This window comes from Achroia grisella, unplaced genomic scaffold, assembly GCF_030625045.1.
Source record: "Achroia grisella isolate CSIRO2021 unplaced genomic scaffold, CSIRO_AGI_Agris_v1 utg2786, whole genome shotgun sequence".
Lineage (NCBI taxonomy): Eukaryota > Metazoa > Arthropoda > Insecta > Lepidoptera > Pyralidae > Achroia > Achroia grisella.
This window is the reverse complement of record NW_026712766.1, coordinates 45957-65581: the sequence shown is the minus strand read 5'-3', so window position 1 is coordinate 65581 and position 19625 is coordinate 45957. Positions and strand designations below refer to the sequence as shown.

General features: G+C 36.3%; 1 protein-coding gene across 8 annotated transcripts in view; it reads left to right on the top strand.

Moving 5' to 3' along the window:
- The window catches only part of LOC131843118 (muscle calcium channel subunit alpha-1), a 139341-nt gene that overhangs the window by 86123 nt on the left and 33593 nt on the right, over nucleotides 1-19625 (top strand). For all 8 annotated transcript variants that reach the window (XM_059191718.1, XM_059191719.1, XM_059191721.1 and 5 more), the window contains exon 2: nucleotides 384-678. The gene's annotated coding sequence lies outside the window, so the exon portion shown is untranslated. The remainder of the gene's footprint in view (nucleotides 1-383; nucleotides 679-19625) is intronic.

The following is a 19625-nucleotide window of genomic DNA, read 5'->3' as shown; positions in this document are numbered from 1 at the left end:
GTTTATCTTTATACAGGCACCAGTGGAGGATGATAGGAGGTATACACACAGACGACTTTTTTGCAAATTTGTCCACGGTTATATAGTCAAATTTATTTTAATAACTAGCTGTACCGGCAAACGTTGTTTTGCCTTAAAATAAAAAAAAAATTAGGTGTTGACTACCCCTAACATTTATGGGGATGAAAAATAGATGTTGGCCGATTCTCAGACCTACTCAACAGGCTCACAAAATTCCATGAGAATCGGTCAAGCCGTTTCGGAGGAGTATGGGAACGAAAACTGTGACACGAGAATTTTATATATAAGATATATAGTTTAGTATGTGATGTATAGTTATTTACAAAATCAGTAACATGGTGTTTTGTTTTGTTTTGTTGCAGGGGACCAACCTTCAACCCAATAAAGACAGCGACGACTTATACAATAATTCCAACCGACATACCTTATATATAATTTAGTCCTCGAAACCGACTTGTAGTTATATACACCTTAGAATTAGTAACTTCTTACATTTTAATATATTCGTGGGCTGACGACCTCCTTTTGTATCGTAATATATCCCTTACGAGTGGTCGTGACTACCTGCCTACTGCCTACGGCGAGAAAGAGACAACGCATGGAATTGCTGGCAGTACACTGTGGTTCGATTCTCCGGTTGATCACCGCGGTTTATAGGTGAGTACATTTATTATAAGTCTCATGAATAAGCTCAGAGTTAATCACAGGGCAATGGAAAGGGCTATGCTCGGAGATTCTCTGCGTGGTCGAATCAGAAATGAGGAGATCCGCAGAAGAACCAGAGAGATCGATATAGCCCGATCGATATGGTCAAGATCGCTGGAAGGCTTTGTGAACGCTTCCTGCGAGCAGCGCAGGGCTGATCGTCGTGGAGATCTTTGGTGGAGGCCTTTGTTTAGGAGTGGACGTCTTCCGGGCTGAGATGATGATGATGACATCTATTATTAACTAGCGTTGCCCGCGATTTCGTTTACTTAATTTTTAATACAAAAATAATATACCTAAATAATTCTAAACAATTTATGCAGCAATATTTAGTCCCAAACAAAGCAGAGCTTGTACCATGAATCCTGACTACTACTTAGATATTTTTTGCTGGAAACTACATAGTATATAACAAACAGCCAGATCATGAAGGAAAGGGTATTGTAAGTAACGTGGACTGATGATCCCATTACTAGCAATGTACCATGTCAGGTTGACCGCCACGCGGCTCCCTCTGGACCATCGTGACAAATTCCCGGTGAATTTGTCACGAAGTGCGAACTGACCTGATCTCATGCTCATCTTATCATCCGCAACTGGTGCACCGTCAGTGTAAACCGTTAGCACAGGGGCACTTTCTTTGTCAAACATAAAAAAAACAGCCAGATCAGTACAAACATTATATACACAAGAAAACAAATGTTCGTATAAAGCGGGAATAGAACCCGTAACTATTAGAAACTTAAAAAGTGGACAAACGCTAAACCGTCTGTGGCTTTAAAATCATCTTGTATATTTTTATTTGTTTAATATTTGTGTGATGTGTAATCACGGAAACCTAATCCAAATTTAAACATCACACTTGCTGTACCTGGCGAGTCATACGAAATTCTCGCAAATTCCATCGGTCTTCAATAGAAACGGTCCAATAAACGTGTGATTGTAGCTTCCTGTCCGCCGCGCGCCGGCCGGCCACTCATAATATTTATATGACTGCTTTGAAGAGCGCCATTCCAAAGGAACACATGCTCCAAATGCGTCGCTTCTCTCAGATCCTATGAATGTTTACAATGCTCAATTATTTTGTTAACTACCAACAAAAACAACTCCACAGTCGAAATCTGTCCTGGAATACTTCACCGTCGTAGAGCTTTTGGGATTAGGTACACGATAGCAAACGTTACGTTTTCGTTAGCGGCCATCGAGATATGTTTATCTTAATTCACATAGATGTTATCATTTATTGTAAATGTTTCTGAGGATAAAGATCGTACAGCTGCTTTAATTTGATTACAACATTTCATACAAACAAACATACGTGCGCTAATTAAAAATATACATATACGAGTGTATATACAAATAACTTTTTACGAGCATCGATATATTCCTGCAACGACGGGGCGAAAGATTTACAGTTTGGTTTTATACTCATATGTACACTAGACGGATTATGAGATGAATGAGATGATAATGAGTATATGGATGGTATTATACATATAGTTTGAAAGAAATATAGATGAGTAGCAGATAGTAATAAATTACATACATTTTATAATAAACACATTATAAAATATCATATTTTTTACATTAGTACGTAATTATCCCATAATAGAATCAGTACAAGAATAAAACAAATACAATTTGAAAATGTAAACACATTTAAAGATTTAACTAGTTTGTTTACCAGTGACTCCAGATGTAGTACGGATATTAATGTTAGAATAACTATTGCAAAAAAATCATGTGATGATAAAATAAAACATCTTTTGAGAGCTAATATATCAAAGTCCTCTCGGAAACGACTTATCAAGACCTACATCTGGAGTACAGCCTTGTATGCCTGTGAGACGTGGACATTGACACAAAGGGAAAGAGACAAACTCGAAGCCTTTGAAATGTGGTGTTGGAGAAGAATGGAAAAAATTAGCTGGAAAGATAATAAAATAAGGAACGAAGAAATGTATATGCTTGAAAAGGCTAAAGAAAAGAAACAGATCATAGATATTATTGAGAATAGGCGTGGAAAATGTTGGAGCACTTGATACGACACGAATACGAACTAATTAATAATATTATCGAAGGAAAAATAGATGGAAAGAGAGGAAGGGGAAGACCAAGACACAGCTATATCAAGAAAGTTAAAGAAAAAGTTGGAGTCGTGTCGTATCAACAGCTAAAAAGACTGATACGAGATTGTGGAAGGTGGCGGGAGCTCCACTAACAAGAGCAAAGCTCTTAAAGTATGTGAATGAAGTAATTATTATGGCTCTCTGTAGTCGAGTGTACAGTAGCGGCATGAGACCACGGTCCAAGTAACATCAATAATAACGACCCGAGTATCAAACCCTATCTATTTAGTACCAGTGAACAGGGGCGGATCGTGAATTTGTGGGGCTCTGGGCTAAATCTACTTAGGGGCCTACCTAATTATATTACTCAACTAAAAGAATACACCGACCTAAAACAAGCGACCAGAAATTCTCCGTTCCTTTGGATAGACGCGCACTTGAATGGGTTGATTGATCTCAGGGTTGCCAACCTTATGATAGGTTTTTTAACATTCTAGATATTTTTTTATTTTCTAAATATCGTTTCAGTGGGGACTGGGGCCCCTTTGTATCCTCTGGGCTCTGGGCTGCAGCCCAAAAAGTACTTAGGTAGATCCGCCCCTGCCAGTGTATATACCCATCAGATCTCACTATACATCTGTGGGCTATCAATCAGCGTCGCTCACTCAATCCACAGTGAAGGCGGCGGCCGCTTGTAAAGCTACTTCCATTACACTGCACTTCCTTTTTTGCATAATTTTGGTCGAAAATAGTCCGAGTTGGTACATTAGCTCCTAATGATTGCTTTTATTCATATCGCTCTTTCGCTTTTAAAGATTTGGTTTTGTATTTAATATTTCCACTCTAATGAATCTGATGTCTTATAAATTTTGGCTGCTTGATGGGACTGGTCTGCTTTAATCACTATGACTGATTTACTCTTATTTACTTATTTAACCAATTAATTGTGCATTTAATCTCTAGACTAATAAATTATTGCTATTTGGTAGTTTGGATTCACATATTTTAATTTATAAATGTATAGTTACATCAATTATTTGAAACACCAATACGCAAGTTTTTACTCAGTCTTCTTGTGATGAGATATCTTCCCGAATGAGTGAAGAAGTGAATGAGTGAATGTTGAAAGTTAATGAGTGAATAATATAACTATTCAAGTGTTTAAAATTTAGTTCATATCAGTATAGAATTTTCTCTTCTATTCTTTTAATACTCGAGAAGTGCATTTTTGGCAAAACGAGGAGATGCTGAATTTGGTCGTATTGTTTAGAATTTAATTTCAATGATTATTTTTTCGATTCAAATTTAAAATTTTTAAAAGTTAAAATATATATTTATTCATGTTACAGACTCTTATGATGTATCAAATCTACCGTCAGTTGGAATGATTTCGAGATGTGTAGAACTGACGAACTCACTTCAATATATTCGATTTACTCTCGTATTGGTCGCAACATATTGTTACTATTGATGTCGAGGTTTTTTTGTTTGTGTTGACATGCCAGTACAATATGGTTTATTTCGAAACAGCACTACATGTGCATGTAGCAGGTACGGGGAGGTTTTAGAGATCTACCTCCCGTTGTCGTAAACTTCGCTAATTGTTACATCTAATTAAGACCTGTTTGACGTAGTGATCGTGACTTTGGACTGAGTTCCCGATTCGTGTTGGAATCACAAATTCGTTAGCGATTGTCAGATGAGGTTGTCTCCGGACGGTAAGAATTACTACATGCGATCCACAAACAAACACACTGCAGTAATATAATTGGCGGCTTCAGTGGTCTAGCGGTTTAGCGCACCGCTTTACTGCCGATGGTCGCGGGTTATATTCCTCGTACGCTGCATTTAGGTTACATTACAAATTTCCATGACTATGTTTGTTTGTATCGGTCTGGGTATTATCTATGTATTTCCAAAAAAATGTATTTATACCCATTTATTGTGCTTACCGTGGGACTAGATGGCGCTGTGTTAATTGTCCAGGGTTTGTCCAACACGAAAGACTAATATCGAAATAGTGATGGTTAATTTAGATCCACTTTTCTTTCATTTAAAGAAGATGATTTCTTTCTCATCATGCTTGTAAAGCATTGTATAATTTTGCGCGGTCATTATAGTTGACATTTTTACTTTTAATATTCCTCTTCAAACGAAAAATTCTGTGTCAAAACCTTGTTTCAAGCGATTTAGGTGTATTTCCCCTTGGAGCCAGAGAATTCCGCAGTTCATTTTCTGTAACGGCCCACATTCAACTCGCTATTCAATTTTATATAATTGTAACGTATTTTCTTCCAGTTCGTTTGTCGCTTCTCTGAAATGTATTACCTTTCTGAAGAGTCATCTCCTCTAATTGGTCCGTAATTGGCTTCAATACGCTGTAATTTGCTCCTTTGCCGGAGATTACAGCCTTTACAGGATCGTTTGTCGTGCTTACGGGCGCGTACGGGACCCACGTACATCCTTCAAGTCAAACAAACAAATAAAATCTTATGTTTTCTGTTTTATTTGAAAAAATTGTAAATATTATTAATTCCTGAACTGTTAAGCAACTCGCATAATTTTATATTTCGTTAAATGAGAAGGACTGACTGAAAATCAGCGCTGTGCAGCGTACGTGCAATCGTTACGCTCACAGCATCTGCTGAGTCAGCACCTTTTGCCCAGAATACGCAGTGTGATGTACTACTGTTGATATTTTTATACGTAGCTTAAGAGGTTCAATTTTTATATAGTTTTTGTTCAACAAACAGTGTACGAACTCAAATGTATATCTATCTTTTGTTCTGGCAATAAATAAATATTATTATTATCTGTTTTTCACAGCATAAGCTGGTGTTTAGTACCGAGGACGGGACATGCCAAGTCTCTCCTTACTTTAGTTTGCTGGATGGTTTATTCTGTGCCATTTAGGAAGCGACGGACTATTGCACATGTATCTAAGATTATTATTATTTTAATTTTTATTAATTTTTTTCTCGGCTTTCACCGGTAATTTGTTATTGTATTATTGTTTTTTTATATATATTATTATATATCTCCCTTTGATGGTGTGTTAATTATTATTATTATACTACATCTGAATAATTGAATCAGTTTAAATCATATTATTTGTTAGGGAAATTTCATTTTTTATTTCATTTCCATAATATAGTAATATTGTGGAAACGTATGCTCCTGAGGGTTTCTTGGGCTCCTTAACACGTTTCGATGAGGTTTTCGACAGCTTTCAGTTACCACAGTAGGTCGCACACTAAGGCTGGATTTCACCAATCATAGTATAAACACGTTCAAGAGAACGGAGTTCAGAAATCCAATTAGCTACCACTTAATCGGGACCTTCCTAACTATGGCACGAAATTTCACCAGTAGGTAAACCAAACAATAAAAAAATGTATCAAAAACGAATGTATCAAAAACAAACATTGTCTGTGATTTTAAAATCCAATTACCTACCACGTAAACATTTAGACGTAATTTATTGTGTTACAAATATACAGAGCTGTCTCTGAACGGATTCCATCTGTCGAGCCGGATGTGATGACATCAACAGCTACATTACTGATGATCACGTTTATGACATGACACGACATGTTGTTCCCGCCGGCGACGCCATGCTATTTGTCAGGAATTTAGAAAATAAATTGGCAACTGCTATGAGAATATAATTGATATCCAAAACATTTGTACAGTTTATTTATATTTCATAGAATTAGAATGGATCTAAATCAAGAATTTATTTCTTATATCATTTTTAATATTTTCAAGAAGGGTAAGGTTTAGGTTTAAGGTTTCTTAAGGGTCGGCAACGCGCATGTGACACCCCTGGTGTTTCAGGCGTTCATAGGCTACGGTAACCATTTACCATCAGATGGGCCGTATGCTTGGTTGCCACCTACGTGGTATAAAATAAAAAAGCTTAAGCAAGAAAAGAGCTTATTCCTTTTTAAAAGGCCGACAACGTACTTGCAATTCCCCTGGTGTTGCGGGTGCTCATGGGCGGCGGTAATCACTTAACATCAGGTGAGCCGCATGCTCGTTTGTCTCCTGCGTTAAATTTTTTTTTTTAACTCAGTCGTAATTTGGTCGCAGAATAATCAACACTAGGCTTCTAAAATACATCTGATCTCTATTCAATGCCTGATGATGCCTCGTTCAGAGGCGAAACACTGTGGGTGTAGACTCAGTAACGGTCGGAATTTGATCACCATTAGAGAAGGGTTAGGGTAAGAAGGGGAATTAGGTCAGATTTTAGCACTGAACGTTTATGGCTAAAACGTATAATGGCAGAGGAATTAAACAAAAACATATATTTAATCGTATTAGTTGTTATTTTGCGGAAGTCCATTTCACTATTTCATGGATTTATATTATTTTGTTTAATTCCGCTACAATTAGCATGTATGAGACCACAAATATTCAGTGTGGAAACTTGACTACCGTTACGACCTTCTCTAATGGTGATCAAATTCCGACTGTTATTGAGTCTACACCCATTTTGCGCCACGTGCTTCCCCTCTGAACGAGGCATCATCAGGCGTTGAATAGAGTTCGGATATATCTTGGAAGCCTAGTGTTGACTGTTCGGTGTTGTGTTCAAATCTCGACACGGTTCACTCACGGTCTGTAGCGGAACGCTAATTAAGCCGCAAAACTGCTCAGCAGTTTGTCTGTCTGTCACATGAACACATTACTGTAGAACCAGGTATCTTATGCCACACAATATGATAATGTTTGTTTACAAAAATTTTTAATAATTTCTTTTGAATAATTTTTGGATACATTATCTAATATTATAATATTTTGGAACTAAATATTTTCGTTATTTACTCCCATTCTTACCTTATAATCTTTCACACAGTCCATCCATCTCTTTTTCGGCCTTCCTCTGCCCTTATAACCATCCACATTCATGTAGGATTTGAAACTTGGCGGTATGAACGAATGGGAACGAATGAGTATGAATGAATGGAAACAGAGGAGCAAATGGATAGAAACGAAAGAGTGAATGGATGGAGAAAGGAATGAATGGAAAAAGAGGATGGGCATCGCTCTCTTCCTCGTAGACTGCCATATAGTTAGGTCGTTTCATGTATCATAGTAAATGTTTTTTTTTGTAATTTAAATAAAGGAGTTCTATAAAATAATCATCCTGTTATTCGCGAATCCTCATTCCCACAATTTTGGGGGCTCGTCCGGGATAGAGGATCAAAGATTACTTGGATGTTAACGGATTTTTATGGAAGACGGAAGTACCCGAATTGCGGCGCGGTACAGACGGTGACGCGGACGAAGAATACGAATGTCGAGGTGGACACGTCGTATTTAAAGATTATATTAAATTACAAAAAGAATGTCTAAAGACGAAAATAAGATGGAACGTGCATTTCGCGAGGCGGCGTGGCATCCAGTTGAAACTTTACCGGTATTCAACGGGACCGATAAGACTATAACGGCGGCGAGGTGGGCGCAGGAGATAGAAGAGAACGCGGAAATATTTGGTTGGAGTGCTACACAGCAATTAATTTTGGCGAGGAGATCGTTAGCCGGAAACGCATTACTATGGTTAAAGTCGGAGAAACCATTCAAAACTTATGACGACTTAAAATGTGCTATTATGAAGGAGTTTCCTGATAGCATAAATTTGAAAGAGCTGCACGAAATCTTATCCAACAGAAAAAAAGGAAAAAACGAAAGTTGTTATGAATATATGCTAATAATGAAGGAGTTGGGCAAGCGCGGCAAGTTACCTGATTATTGTGTTATTCAGTACATAACAGACGGTATTATAGATGATGAGATAAACAAGGTCATGTTGTACGGGGTCACTACCTATGCCTCGTTAAAAGAAAAATTAGTGATATACGAATCCATGAAGAAAAAGATGTACGTAACTACAAGGGAAAGAAAACCCATAGTAACGAAAGAACATTACAGAGACAGCAGAAAATGCTACAAATGTGGTGAAAATGGTCATATTGCGACAACATGTTCGAAAGGAGTTAAGTGTTACAAATGTCATTCATACGGCCATATTTCGTCGAACTGCATATGCATTTGTCGAAAGAAATTCAATACGATTGGGAATGATAATAAGTGCATCTCAATCACTTCACCTACGACGGGAGCGGAAGACCGACCGGAACGACGATCAATGTGTGTGAACGGTGTGAACATAGACGCGAACATAGAAAATGGCGACGTGCGTAGTGGCAGCAATGTTGACAGTGGTGACAGATGTCATTCGCTCGGGAACTGTCAATTTGAAACCGTCATGAATACGAAGCGAAATAGTTCAATCAAAACATTGGAGATAAATGGCGTAATAATCGAATGTTTAATTGATTCGGGGAGTGACGTAAATCTGGTGTCGGCAGATGTATTTTTCGAACTAAATGTGAGTGCCTATAATAAAGAAAAGATAGTGTTGCACGGACTGGGATTGTCGACTGTTTACTCTATAGGAAAATTTCAAACAGTACTAAAAATTGATGATTGTTATTTTGAATTATTGTTTTATATTGTACCAACAAATGCAATGCCTCACAAAGTGATCCTAGGTCAACCATTTTTGGAAAATGCGGTAGTTATTTTCGATAAAGGTGTGGTAAATGTAGTTTCGAGGAATGTGCATTGTTTGTTTACAGATGACAAACCGGTTAGTTATGTACCAAATCCTCAGATTATGGAGACAGCTCAGCTTATAGTGGATCAATATAAGCCCTTACAAACCAAGGAGGCACCATTTGAAATGAAGATTATCCTGAACGACGATGTGCCGGTGGCACAGCGGCCGCGTAGACTAGCCTATAAGGAACAAGAAGCAGTTGATAAACAAATTGGTGAGTGGTTACAAAATGGTATTATTAAACCTAGCTTTTCAGAGTATGCAAGCCCATTAGTATTAGTTAGAAAAAAAGATGGTAGTATAAGAGTCTGTGTTGATTACCGTGCTAATAAATAAAAAAATTGTTAGGGATGAGTTTCCTCTACCAATCATTGAAGATCATTTAGATAAGCTTTCTGGATACACGATTTTTAGTAAATTGGATCTCAAAGACGCTTTTTTTCATCTCAAAATAAATAGTAACTGTACAAAGTATACATCTTTTGTGACACAGAATGGTCAATATGAGTTTATGAGAGCACCTTTTGGTTTGTCCATATGTCCGAATTATTTCACACGTTTTATCACTATTATTTTCAGAGAGCTTATAGCAAAGGGGTTTCTATTAATTTTTATTGACGACTTAATAATATTATCAAACACATATGATGAAGCCATAGATCGACTTCGTGAAGTTTTAAAATTAGCTTCTGAATATGGATTACATATAAATTGGAGAAAAAGTGACTTATTGACTAAAAAGGTGGAATATCTTGGTTATGAAATTGAAAATGGAGAAATAAAACCGTGTAGAGACAAAGTTGAAGCAGTTTTAAAGTATCCGCAACCTAAGTCGGTAAAACAGATTCAAAGTTTCATTGGATTGACATCCTATTTTAGAAAATTTATTGAAGGGTATGCTTCTATAGCACGACCATTAACAGACTTATTAAAGAAGAATAATGATTTTATTTTCAGTGAAAAACAGGAGATTGCATTCAAATTGTTAAAGAAGTTGTTGTCTGAAAATCCAGTATTAAAATTATATAACCCAGGACTCGATACCGAATTGCATACAGATGCATCTATCATGGCTTATTCAGCAATATTATTTCAAAAGGATTCTAATGATGGGAGTTTACACCCTGTGTACTACCTAAGTCGTAAAACCTCAGATGCAGAGCAGAAATACACAAGTTATGAGCTGGAGGCATTAGCCATAATAGAGGGTGTTAAAAAATTCAGGAAATATTTACTTGGCATAAAATTTAAGATTGTTACTGATTGCTTAGCATTTGAAATGACATTAAAAAAGAAGGATTTATCAACTAGAGTTGCAAGATGGGTATTGTTATTACAAGAGTATGATTATGAGGTGGAGCATAGAAAAGGGAATCAGATGCGGCATGTTGATGCTCTTAGCCGCAATCCTTATGTTACTGTTGTTACCAGAGGGTTACATGATCAAATCAGGAGAGCACAGGAACTAGATGAGGGTATAAAGGCGATTTCAGATATAATTAAGGAGAGGCCTTACAAAGATTATTATGAACAGAATGGAATCATATACAAGGGTGATCAAGGACAAATACTTATTCCCAAGGGATTAGAAATGGAAATTATTAAAACAATTCACTCGAATGGTCATTTTGGCAAGAAAAAGATGTTAGAAATGTTAAATGTAGATTATTATATAAAAGATTTATCTTCTAAAATAGATAACTTCCTTGTAACCTGCGTACCATGTTTGTTGGCAACGAAGAAAGAAGGAAAACAAGAAGGTTTTCTTAATTCCATAGAGAAGGGCATTATCCCACTTAGTACATTGCATATTGATCACATAGGACCACTCTCAGAGACTTCAAAATTGTATAATTATATTTTAACAATTGTAGACGCATTTACAAAGTTTGTTTGGCTCTTTCCAGTGAAGACAACTACTACTAAGGAGACATTAAGTAAGTTACTTATTCATCAGCAGACTTTTGGAAACCCAGATCGAATTATATCAGATAGAGGAACGGCTTTTACTAGCAAGGAGTTTGATGACTATTGTAAAGATGAGAATATCCAACATATTGTTATCACCACTGGAGTACCCAGAGGAAATGGGCAGGTAGAAAGGATTCATCGTACTTTGGTGTCAGTCTTAACGAAACTGTGCATAGAGGATAAAAGTCAGTGGTATAAGCATGTGAGTAGAGTTCAAAGGGCTCTAAATAGTACTTATCAAAGAAGTATAGGAACCAGTCCTTATGAGTTAATGGTGGGTGTAAAAATGAAACAAAAAGAGGATTTAAATATTTTTAGTTTATTACTAGAAGAAAGTAGAGACGAATTTGTGACAAATAGAGAAGAAACGAGAGAACAGGCTAAGATACAAATTTTAAAAGTACAAGATGAAAATCGGCGAAATTATAACAAAAAACGCAAGGAAAGCCTTAAACATAATATTGGTGACTATGTAGTAATCAAGAGAACCCAATTTGGTACTAATATGAAATTAAAGCAAAGGTATTTAGGACCTTATAAAGTTGTTAAAGTCAATGGCAGAGACCGCTATGATGTACTGAAGGTCGATATTGCTTCTGAGGACCTATGAGGACGTCCACTTCAGCAGACTATATGAAGAGGTGGCCAGAGGTTAGTTCTTGAAACTCATTTACTTACCAAATTATTGTAATTTTCAAATTAAGTTGATGGCTGACCTTGTGAGGCATTAGTATTAGCTTATGGTGAAGATAAAGGATTATTTGATTGTACCTATTTTAGTACTTAGTTTATATTGTATTTGATTATAGGAGTATAGGTACTGTACCAGTTGTATTTTTTCTTTGTGTATTATTATTATTTTTTGTACTGTGTAATATGTTAAAGTTGTGTAACTATGTTATAAGAAGGGTCATGTTTTAATTTAAGGTGTTTAGTTGTATTTTCATTCTATATTTTGCTTTAGTGTGTAGTAGGTGTGTATGAAAAGAGTGTGTTAGAAGAATTGTAGAGTGAAAGACGGACCCTGAGGTCAGGCTCCAATGCAGGATGGCCGAGTTGTAGGATTTGAAACTTGGCGGTATGAACGAATGGGAACGAATGAGTATGAATGAATGGAAACAGAGGAGCAAATGGATAGAAACGAAAGAGTGAATGGATGGAGAAAGGAATGAATGGAAAAAGAGGATGGGCATCGCTCTCTTCCTCGTAGACTGCCATATAGTTAGGTCGTTTCATGTATCATAGTAAATGTTTTTTTTTGTAATTTAAATAAAAGGAGTTCTATAAAATAATCATCCTGTTATTCGCGAATCCTCATTCCCACATTCATATGTAACATCTTCCTTAAAATATTATATTCATTCCTACGCATCACATGCCCATACAAAATTTATAAAACTGTTAGATATAAAAAATTCTAACAGTGCCTTTAAACAGAAATTTCACTACATCTTAAAAGTAAATTTCTAAAACGTCGTAATCATCAACAACATTGACTAAAATGGTTTTTATTTTTATGACTGCGTTGTCATTTGTACATTGTGAATCTATTCGAAGTGCACTAATGAAGTCTGAACAATCTTTACGAAAATAACATTTTACTACTTAGAAAGTAATAAAAAGGGGAGACCCGCCGCGCGATGACTCCAAATAGCTTTAATTGCTCTGATGACACAATTATTTTTATGTTCCTCAGTCCTGATAAACATTCAGTTACTTCTACATCCAGTCTTTCTGTCTCTAAATAATTTATTGACATCTTTCATGACTAAGAATGAGTGCGTAGGTTTCTATGTTGATTGTCGCATGCCTCTTACTTTTTATTGTGTAATTATTTATTTTCAGTAACATTTATTCAAAAGAGCAACACACAAGTTTCTTGCTCATTCTTCTTGTGATGAGTCCGAATAGCGTGATTTCCGAATGAGTGGTAGAATAAAAAAATATGACTATATAGAAGTGTTTATATTGAGTTCACTCGAATAAATATTATTTCTATTTCTGTTAAGTAAATTTACTCATAAAAATAGGAATAGGAATATTCTTATTTAAATAAACTCAATACAAGCACTTTTGAATAGTTATTTTTTTTATTCTACCACCCTTTCTGAACGCAGATTCATTACAAGAAGAAGGAGCAAGAAACTTGTTTAGTAAATAAACATATTATGTCAAACTGGTTATGCCCGCGGTTTCACTCGCATTTGTAGCCTATGTGTTATTATGATGTATATATTCTATAAGTAATATATTACTGTAAACTTTCATTAAAATCCGTTCTGTAGTTTTTGCGTGAAAGAGTAACGAACATCTATCCATACTCACAAACTTTCATGTTACAATATTCAATTGACGTTATCATAAGCGTCAATTTTTTTTTTATTATTATTAAGTATTTTACGGCCCTGGAAATTTCCTTTCAGCCAAACAATAACATTGCATTAATACAAATCAGCTATTAATTACTAGGTCAAAAATTAGTGTTCAGAAAAATAAGTAGTTAAAAAAAAAGGTTACGTGAAATGTTCACGTCGTATAGATAAGACCCCTCCGATCGATCCCCCGTCCAATTCAAATGGGGATCGATAGACCCCTAGTGGTGCCCTCAGACTAAACTCGTATCAGTCAGGCGGGAGTTGTCCTTCAGCCGCTCCATAAGTCCTTCCGCGGGTTTGGAGTGCCATCTGCACTCGCCCCTAACGTCCGGTGAAGCTGTAAAGGCCAGCTGCGGCCAACAGCATTAGAGTAGTCCGAAAAAAAAGGTTGATAAGACGGTACTTACATTGTCGCAACATACGACGCGTCTATTATATATCTATATATATATTGTAAATTAAACACAATAAAAGATTTGAAGGAATGAACCCTGTTTGGAATATTACAAGAATATTTTGGTGACCCCTGATCTACTCAAAAACATGAAACGTCATACACGTTATGCTAGTTATGACGTAAATGTACGTGTCACCAAATATTTGATGATACAGTACTGCCCCCCCCCCCACCCCGGCACCGCCGCACCCCCGCACCGCCGCACCACCGCAGCGCGCGCCCACGTGACCCGCGTCCAGTGTGAACGCACCGCCCTGACCCACCATCACCTATTTATAGAGACACAAGGTCCTTTGAACTTTATAAATTATAATATCAGAAATAAACATAAAATGTAGCTATTTATAAACACGACACGACACGACACGACACGGCGCCGGCGCCGCGGCGTGGGCCATTGGTTGGTGTTTGAATCGATGAAGGATATCTTCATTACATGATTTAGCATCCAGAACTCAATCTACTCCTACATATATATATATATATATATATATATGTATATAATATATATATGAACATCATCATCTGCTTCTTCCTTATCCCATTTATTCGTGGTCGTCGTAATATGTTTTTCGCTTCCATTAATCCCTGTTCGCAGTCATCTCGTTATTTACTTCCTTTCTTACCACATCATCTTTCACACAGTCCATCCATCTCTTTTTCGGCCTTCCTCTGCCCTCTAACCATGAACACATAATAGAATAGAATAGAAATAAACATTTCAATAAGCTAAAGTTAATTGTTTACTATTTAATGTTATTCATTGTATGTAATTTTATGCTTAAGTTTTTTAATTCTACAGACCATCCGGAAGTAAATGGTCCACAAACTTGTAGTACATACAATTAAATCTATACATATAAATAAAATTGGAGTGTCTGTTTATAATGTTGAAACAATCGTTTTTTATTACATGCATATGAATATAAATACGGTACATACACCAAAATCTCATTTTTTACAATTTTTGTCTGTCTGTTTGTTCCGGCTAATCTCTGAAATGGCTGGACCGATTGGACGGGACTTTTTTTGGCAGGTATCTGATGTAATAATGAGTAACTTAGGCAACTTTTATTTTAAAAATGAAGTTAAATTCTACGCGGACGAAGTCGCGGGTACAGCTAGTAGTAGTATAAAAAAAGGAAAAATTTGTAGTTGCCTGAATCGATGAATAGTATGTGGTACATACAATCCAAAACGTGAGGTGGATGCAGCGGAAATTGCAACGACCGTGATGTAACACGTTGCATCGCACAGGTATTTGGGACGCAGCGCCGCGCCGTGCGCCGCACTACACTACTACTACACTTAGCGAGTGGCGCAAATGTAAGCGACACGCGGGCTGACACTCATATATTGATGACCTCGATGGTCTAGCGGTTTAACTCACTGCTTTACTTCCGATGGTCGCGAGTTCGATTCCTTGACGGTGCAAACAAACAGACAGACAAAAGTTGTAAAAATTTTTGTTTTGGTGTATGTACCGTATTTATATCCATATGCATGTAGTAAAAAACGGTTATTTCAATATTACATACAGACACTACAATTTTATTTATATGTATAGATGATGCAACCGCCTGTACCAACGGTACTAGCTGATGCCCACCAGTGGAGTATCATAAGATGAGATGAGGTCAGGTCTGTTACCATATATAACATAATCAGCAGGAATTAATTATGATGGTTCTCAGAGGTCACCACATGGAAGTCGATCTGCCACAGTACATAGATGGCAAATAAATTATATTTCTCCTTCTATCCCTCCTCTGAGGCGCAGTATTAATCTGCACATTACATACCACGCGGCAAGAATGACGAGTTACTTTGTTGTGGCGTGTACCAACATTAGCACGTGTAACAAATGTGTGTCACGTCCCTGTCACGTTGCTGCCGTAATCACTGATTCATTTCCATAACCAACTAATTGACATGGTGTCAGGACACAGAGTCGTGGGCGAGCTGCTCACGAGAGACTATTGTGCTTACATACCATAGAATAGTGAAATCAAATCAAAATATCTTTATTAATGTAGGTCTACTACAAAAACTTATCTAAATGTCGTTTAACTGAAGTTAGTAATTCGTTTTATGACAATTGTGTAATGTTTTACAACAAAATACCGGAGTCTGTTATAAATCTGCCTGAAAAAAGATTTAAATGTCATATAAAATACTTCCTTTGCAAAAAAGCTTACTATAAAATTGAAGAATTCCTTAAGGACAATAATGTTTCTTGAAATATTTAATAGCACTGACAATATTATCTGATTACACTAATAATGAGTACGTAGCGATTTCTATGTTGATTATCGCATGCCTCTTACTTGTTATACTGTAATTATTATATAAAAATAACATCTATTAAAAAGAGCAACACACAAGTTTCTTGCTCATTCTTCTTGTGATGAATCTGCATTCCGAATGAGTGGTAGAATCAAAATATGACTATTCAAAAGTGCTTGTAATCAATTTATATGAATAAAGATTATTTCTATTTCTGCAGACTCTTGTCATAGGCTAAATCTACCGTCAGTTCGGAGTGCTTTCGAGCTGAGACGATCTGACAAGAAACAACGAAGGCGCGAGTACAGCTAATCTGTAATATTAATTCTGGAACAATCGCTTCCAATCACACGTCGCCGTTCGTTTGCACTTTATCAACTGTTGGGAGGCTGCGTTGATGATTCACCGCGTGGTAATAAACGCATTTTAATGCATTCCCGGAATCCATTGTGAATCAAACGAAACGATTCGGTTCAAATGCGTTATTTATAGTTTGTTACTGGTGGCTCCTGGTGAACGACTCCATGCGTTTTTCATTTGGCTGCGGACCTCGTGCTGCACATGGTCCATTGTCACTACTCAATTACATAACGACAGATAGTTTTAAACATATGACGACCTCGGTGGTCTAGCGGTCTAGCACACCGCTTTACGACCGATGGTCGCGGGTTCGATTCTTCGCACGGCACAAATAATAATTTGTGCCGTGCGAAGAACTATATTTAGTTATCTGTAAGATTGTCTGTATCGGTCTGGGTGTTTTCTATGTATAATATGTATGTATTTACGATAAAAGAAATATCTATATAGTTTAGTACCCATAACACAAACTTTAGCTAGCTTAACTTGGGTCTAGATGGCGCTGTGTGAATTGTCCTGAGATTACTATATTACTGCTATACTATATTCTCTATTATTAAGGAAAAGGTTTTATTTCGTGTGTATGTGTATTGCATATACAGAACAAACAGACAGACAGAGAAAATTTTTAAAAAATGTTATTTTGGTACATGTACCGTATCTATATTCATATGCATGTAGTAAAAAACGGTTATTTCAATATTACAAACAGACACTACAATTTTATCACAAAAAGTAATCCACAAGTAAAGAAAAATACATTCAACGAATATTCTACATGATAGAACATCACGAATATGTAGCGTCCTGGTGGTCAGTCAATGTACTGAAAGAGCACCATTATATTCTTATGAATTATATTTAGATTAAAAGCACTCTAATAAATCTAGTTATTGATGTAACGAAAATATTAATATACCAATGATTAATGATTAAACTTTCAAAATTAATCATTTAATACAAATACAGAACGTAATAAACGCGTATAAAAACATCAAAACAGTGTTTAAAATAGATGAAGGACGTGTGCGCCACATTGTAAATAATGGGCCATCGAACTTGCTTGTAGTCAGTTGTATTCACTGCTCAGTTACCAATACAACGCCGGATCTAGGGGGGGTCATGGGGGTCATGACCCCCCCCCCCTGAGCTGGTTCCAGGACTTAGGTGGACCACTAATTGAACATAATGATTTTATTTATATATTTTGACACTATACAGATTTTATGTAACTATAATACATACCTTCAATATTTAATTAATATAATAACTTTGTACATTATTAAATACCTACTTTTTACTGTGTCTATTGTTATCAAAATTAAATTATAAGTTCTTGACTTGACCACGACTACGTGACCCCCTCCTGGCGCCAAAGCTGGATCCGACCTTGTACCGATACATGTTTTTATATCATGTGATGTACGTGCCACTCTTCCTCTGATTCCTTATTACAACAATAAATCTATACATATAAATAAAATTGGAGTGTCTGTTTGTAATATTGAAATAACCGTTTTTTAGTACATACATAGTGTGGCGGGTAAATGATACGATGTAGTTGATAGAGATGTATATTACAGATGATAATAGACTGAGAATAGTACATAGAAATATTGATCTTATATAGTAAATGACAACAGGAAAATGTAAGGTGGGGTGACACAGTTTACAGTTTTCGGGGTTCTACCTTACATTCTAAATTTTTCGGTCCGAACGACTCTACACCGAACTTTACGCTTTATTACGTTCTTTGACGACCTCGGTGGTCCGCTAGGTTTAGCACACCGCTATACTTCTGATGGTCGCGGATTCGATTCCTCGGGCAGCACAAACATTCATTATTCATGAGTATGATCATTTGTATCGGTCTGGATGTTTTCTATGTATATTATGTATGTCTTTACAAAAACTAAATCTAAGTATTGATATCAGTTGTCTAGTACCCATAACACAAGCTCTACTTACCGCGGGACTAGATGGCGCTGTGTTAATTGTCCAGGTTTATTATTATCATTATAAATAAATGTTTAGCAAATTAATATTGTCTGGAGAGTGGAGGGTAGACTAATGACGCATTAAACATTCATTATGGTTGTGTCAGACCTTCAAAACCAAAGAATATCGCAGTAGACAACGTACAAAGTTTACAACGAAATTTCGAAGTAGAGTTTAGTTTCGGTCCGGTTTTATGAAAAATTAAAGTTTCAATTTTGTGTTTGGACCAGAGTGTCAAAGTGTAACTCAAAGAATAGTAACCGAGCCAACGACAGCGTCTAATGCAAAGTAATTAACGTGGCCTACAGTCATGGATATTTTTGTTGTATTTTATTATATTTGTACAGATCAGAAAAACAAAATGATTTGGTACACGGAGAAAACAATATATTAAGATACACTACTTATATGTCAGTACAGAATAGAATGAAAGTAACAAACAAGAATCTACAAAAGGACTACACATTTTAAATACAAATTTCGAATATAAAACACGTTTCTTATTAGTCAGATACAACAATTTTAATATGATTACATAGTGTAAAACAAAGTCGCTATCGCTGTCTGTCCGTCCCTATGTATTTTATTTATTTATTTGTTCTTTATTGAACAAAAAAAAAATGTTTGTACTAGAGGCGAGCTTAATGCCGTATAGCATTCTCTCCCAGCTAATCTTAGGGTATAAACAGAGAGGGTTGTGGGGTGTTAGCGAGAGCTGTTTTAAATTTACTAATACATATACATAACTATACAAG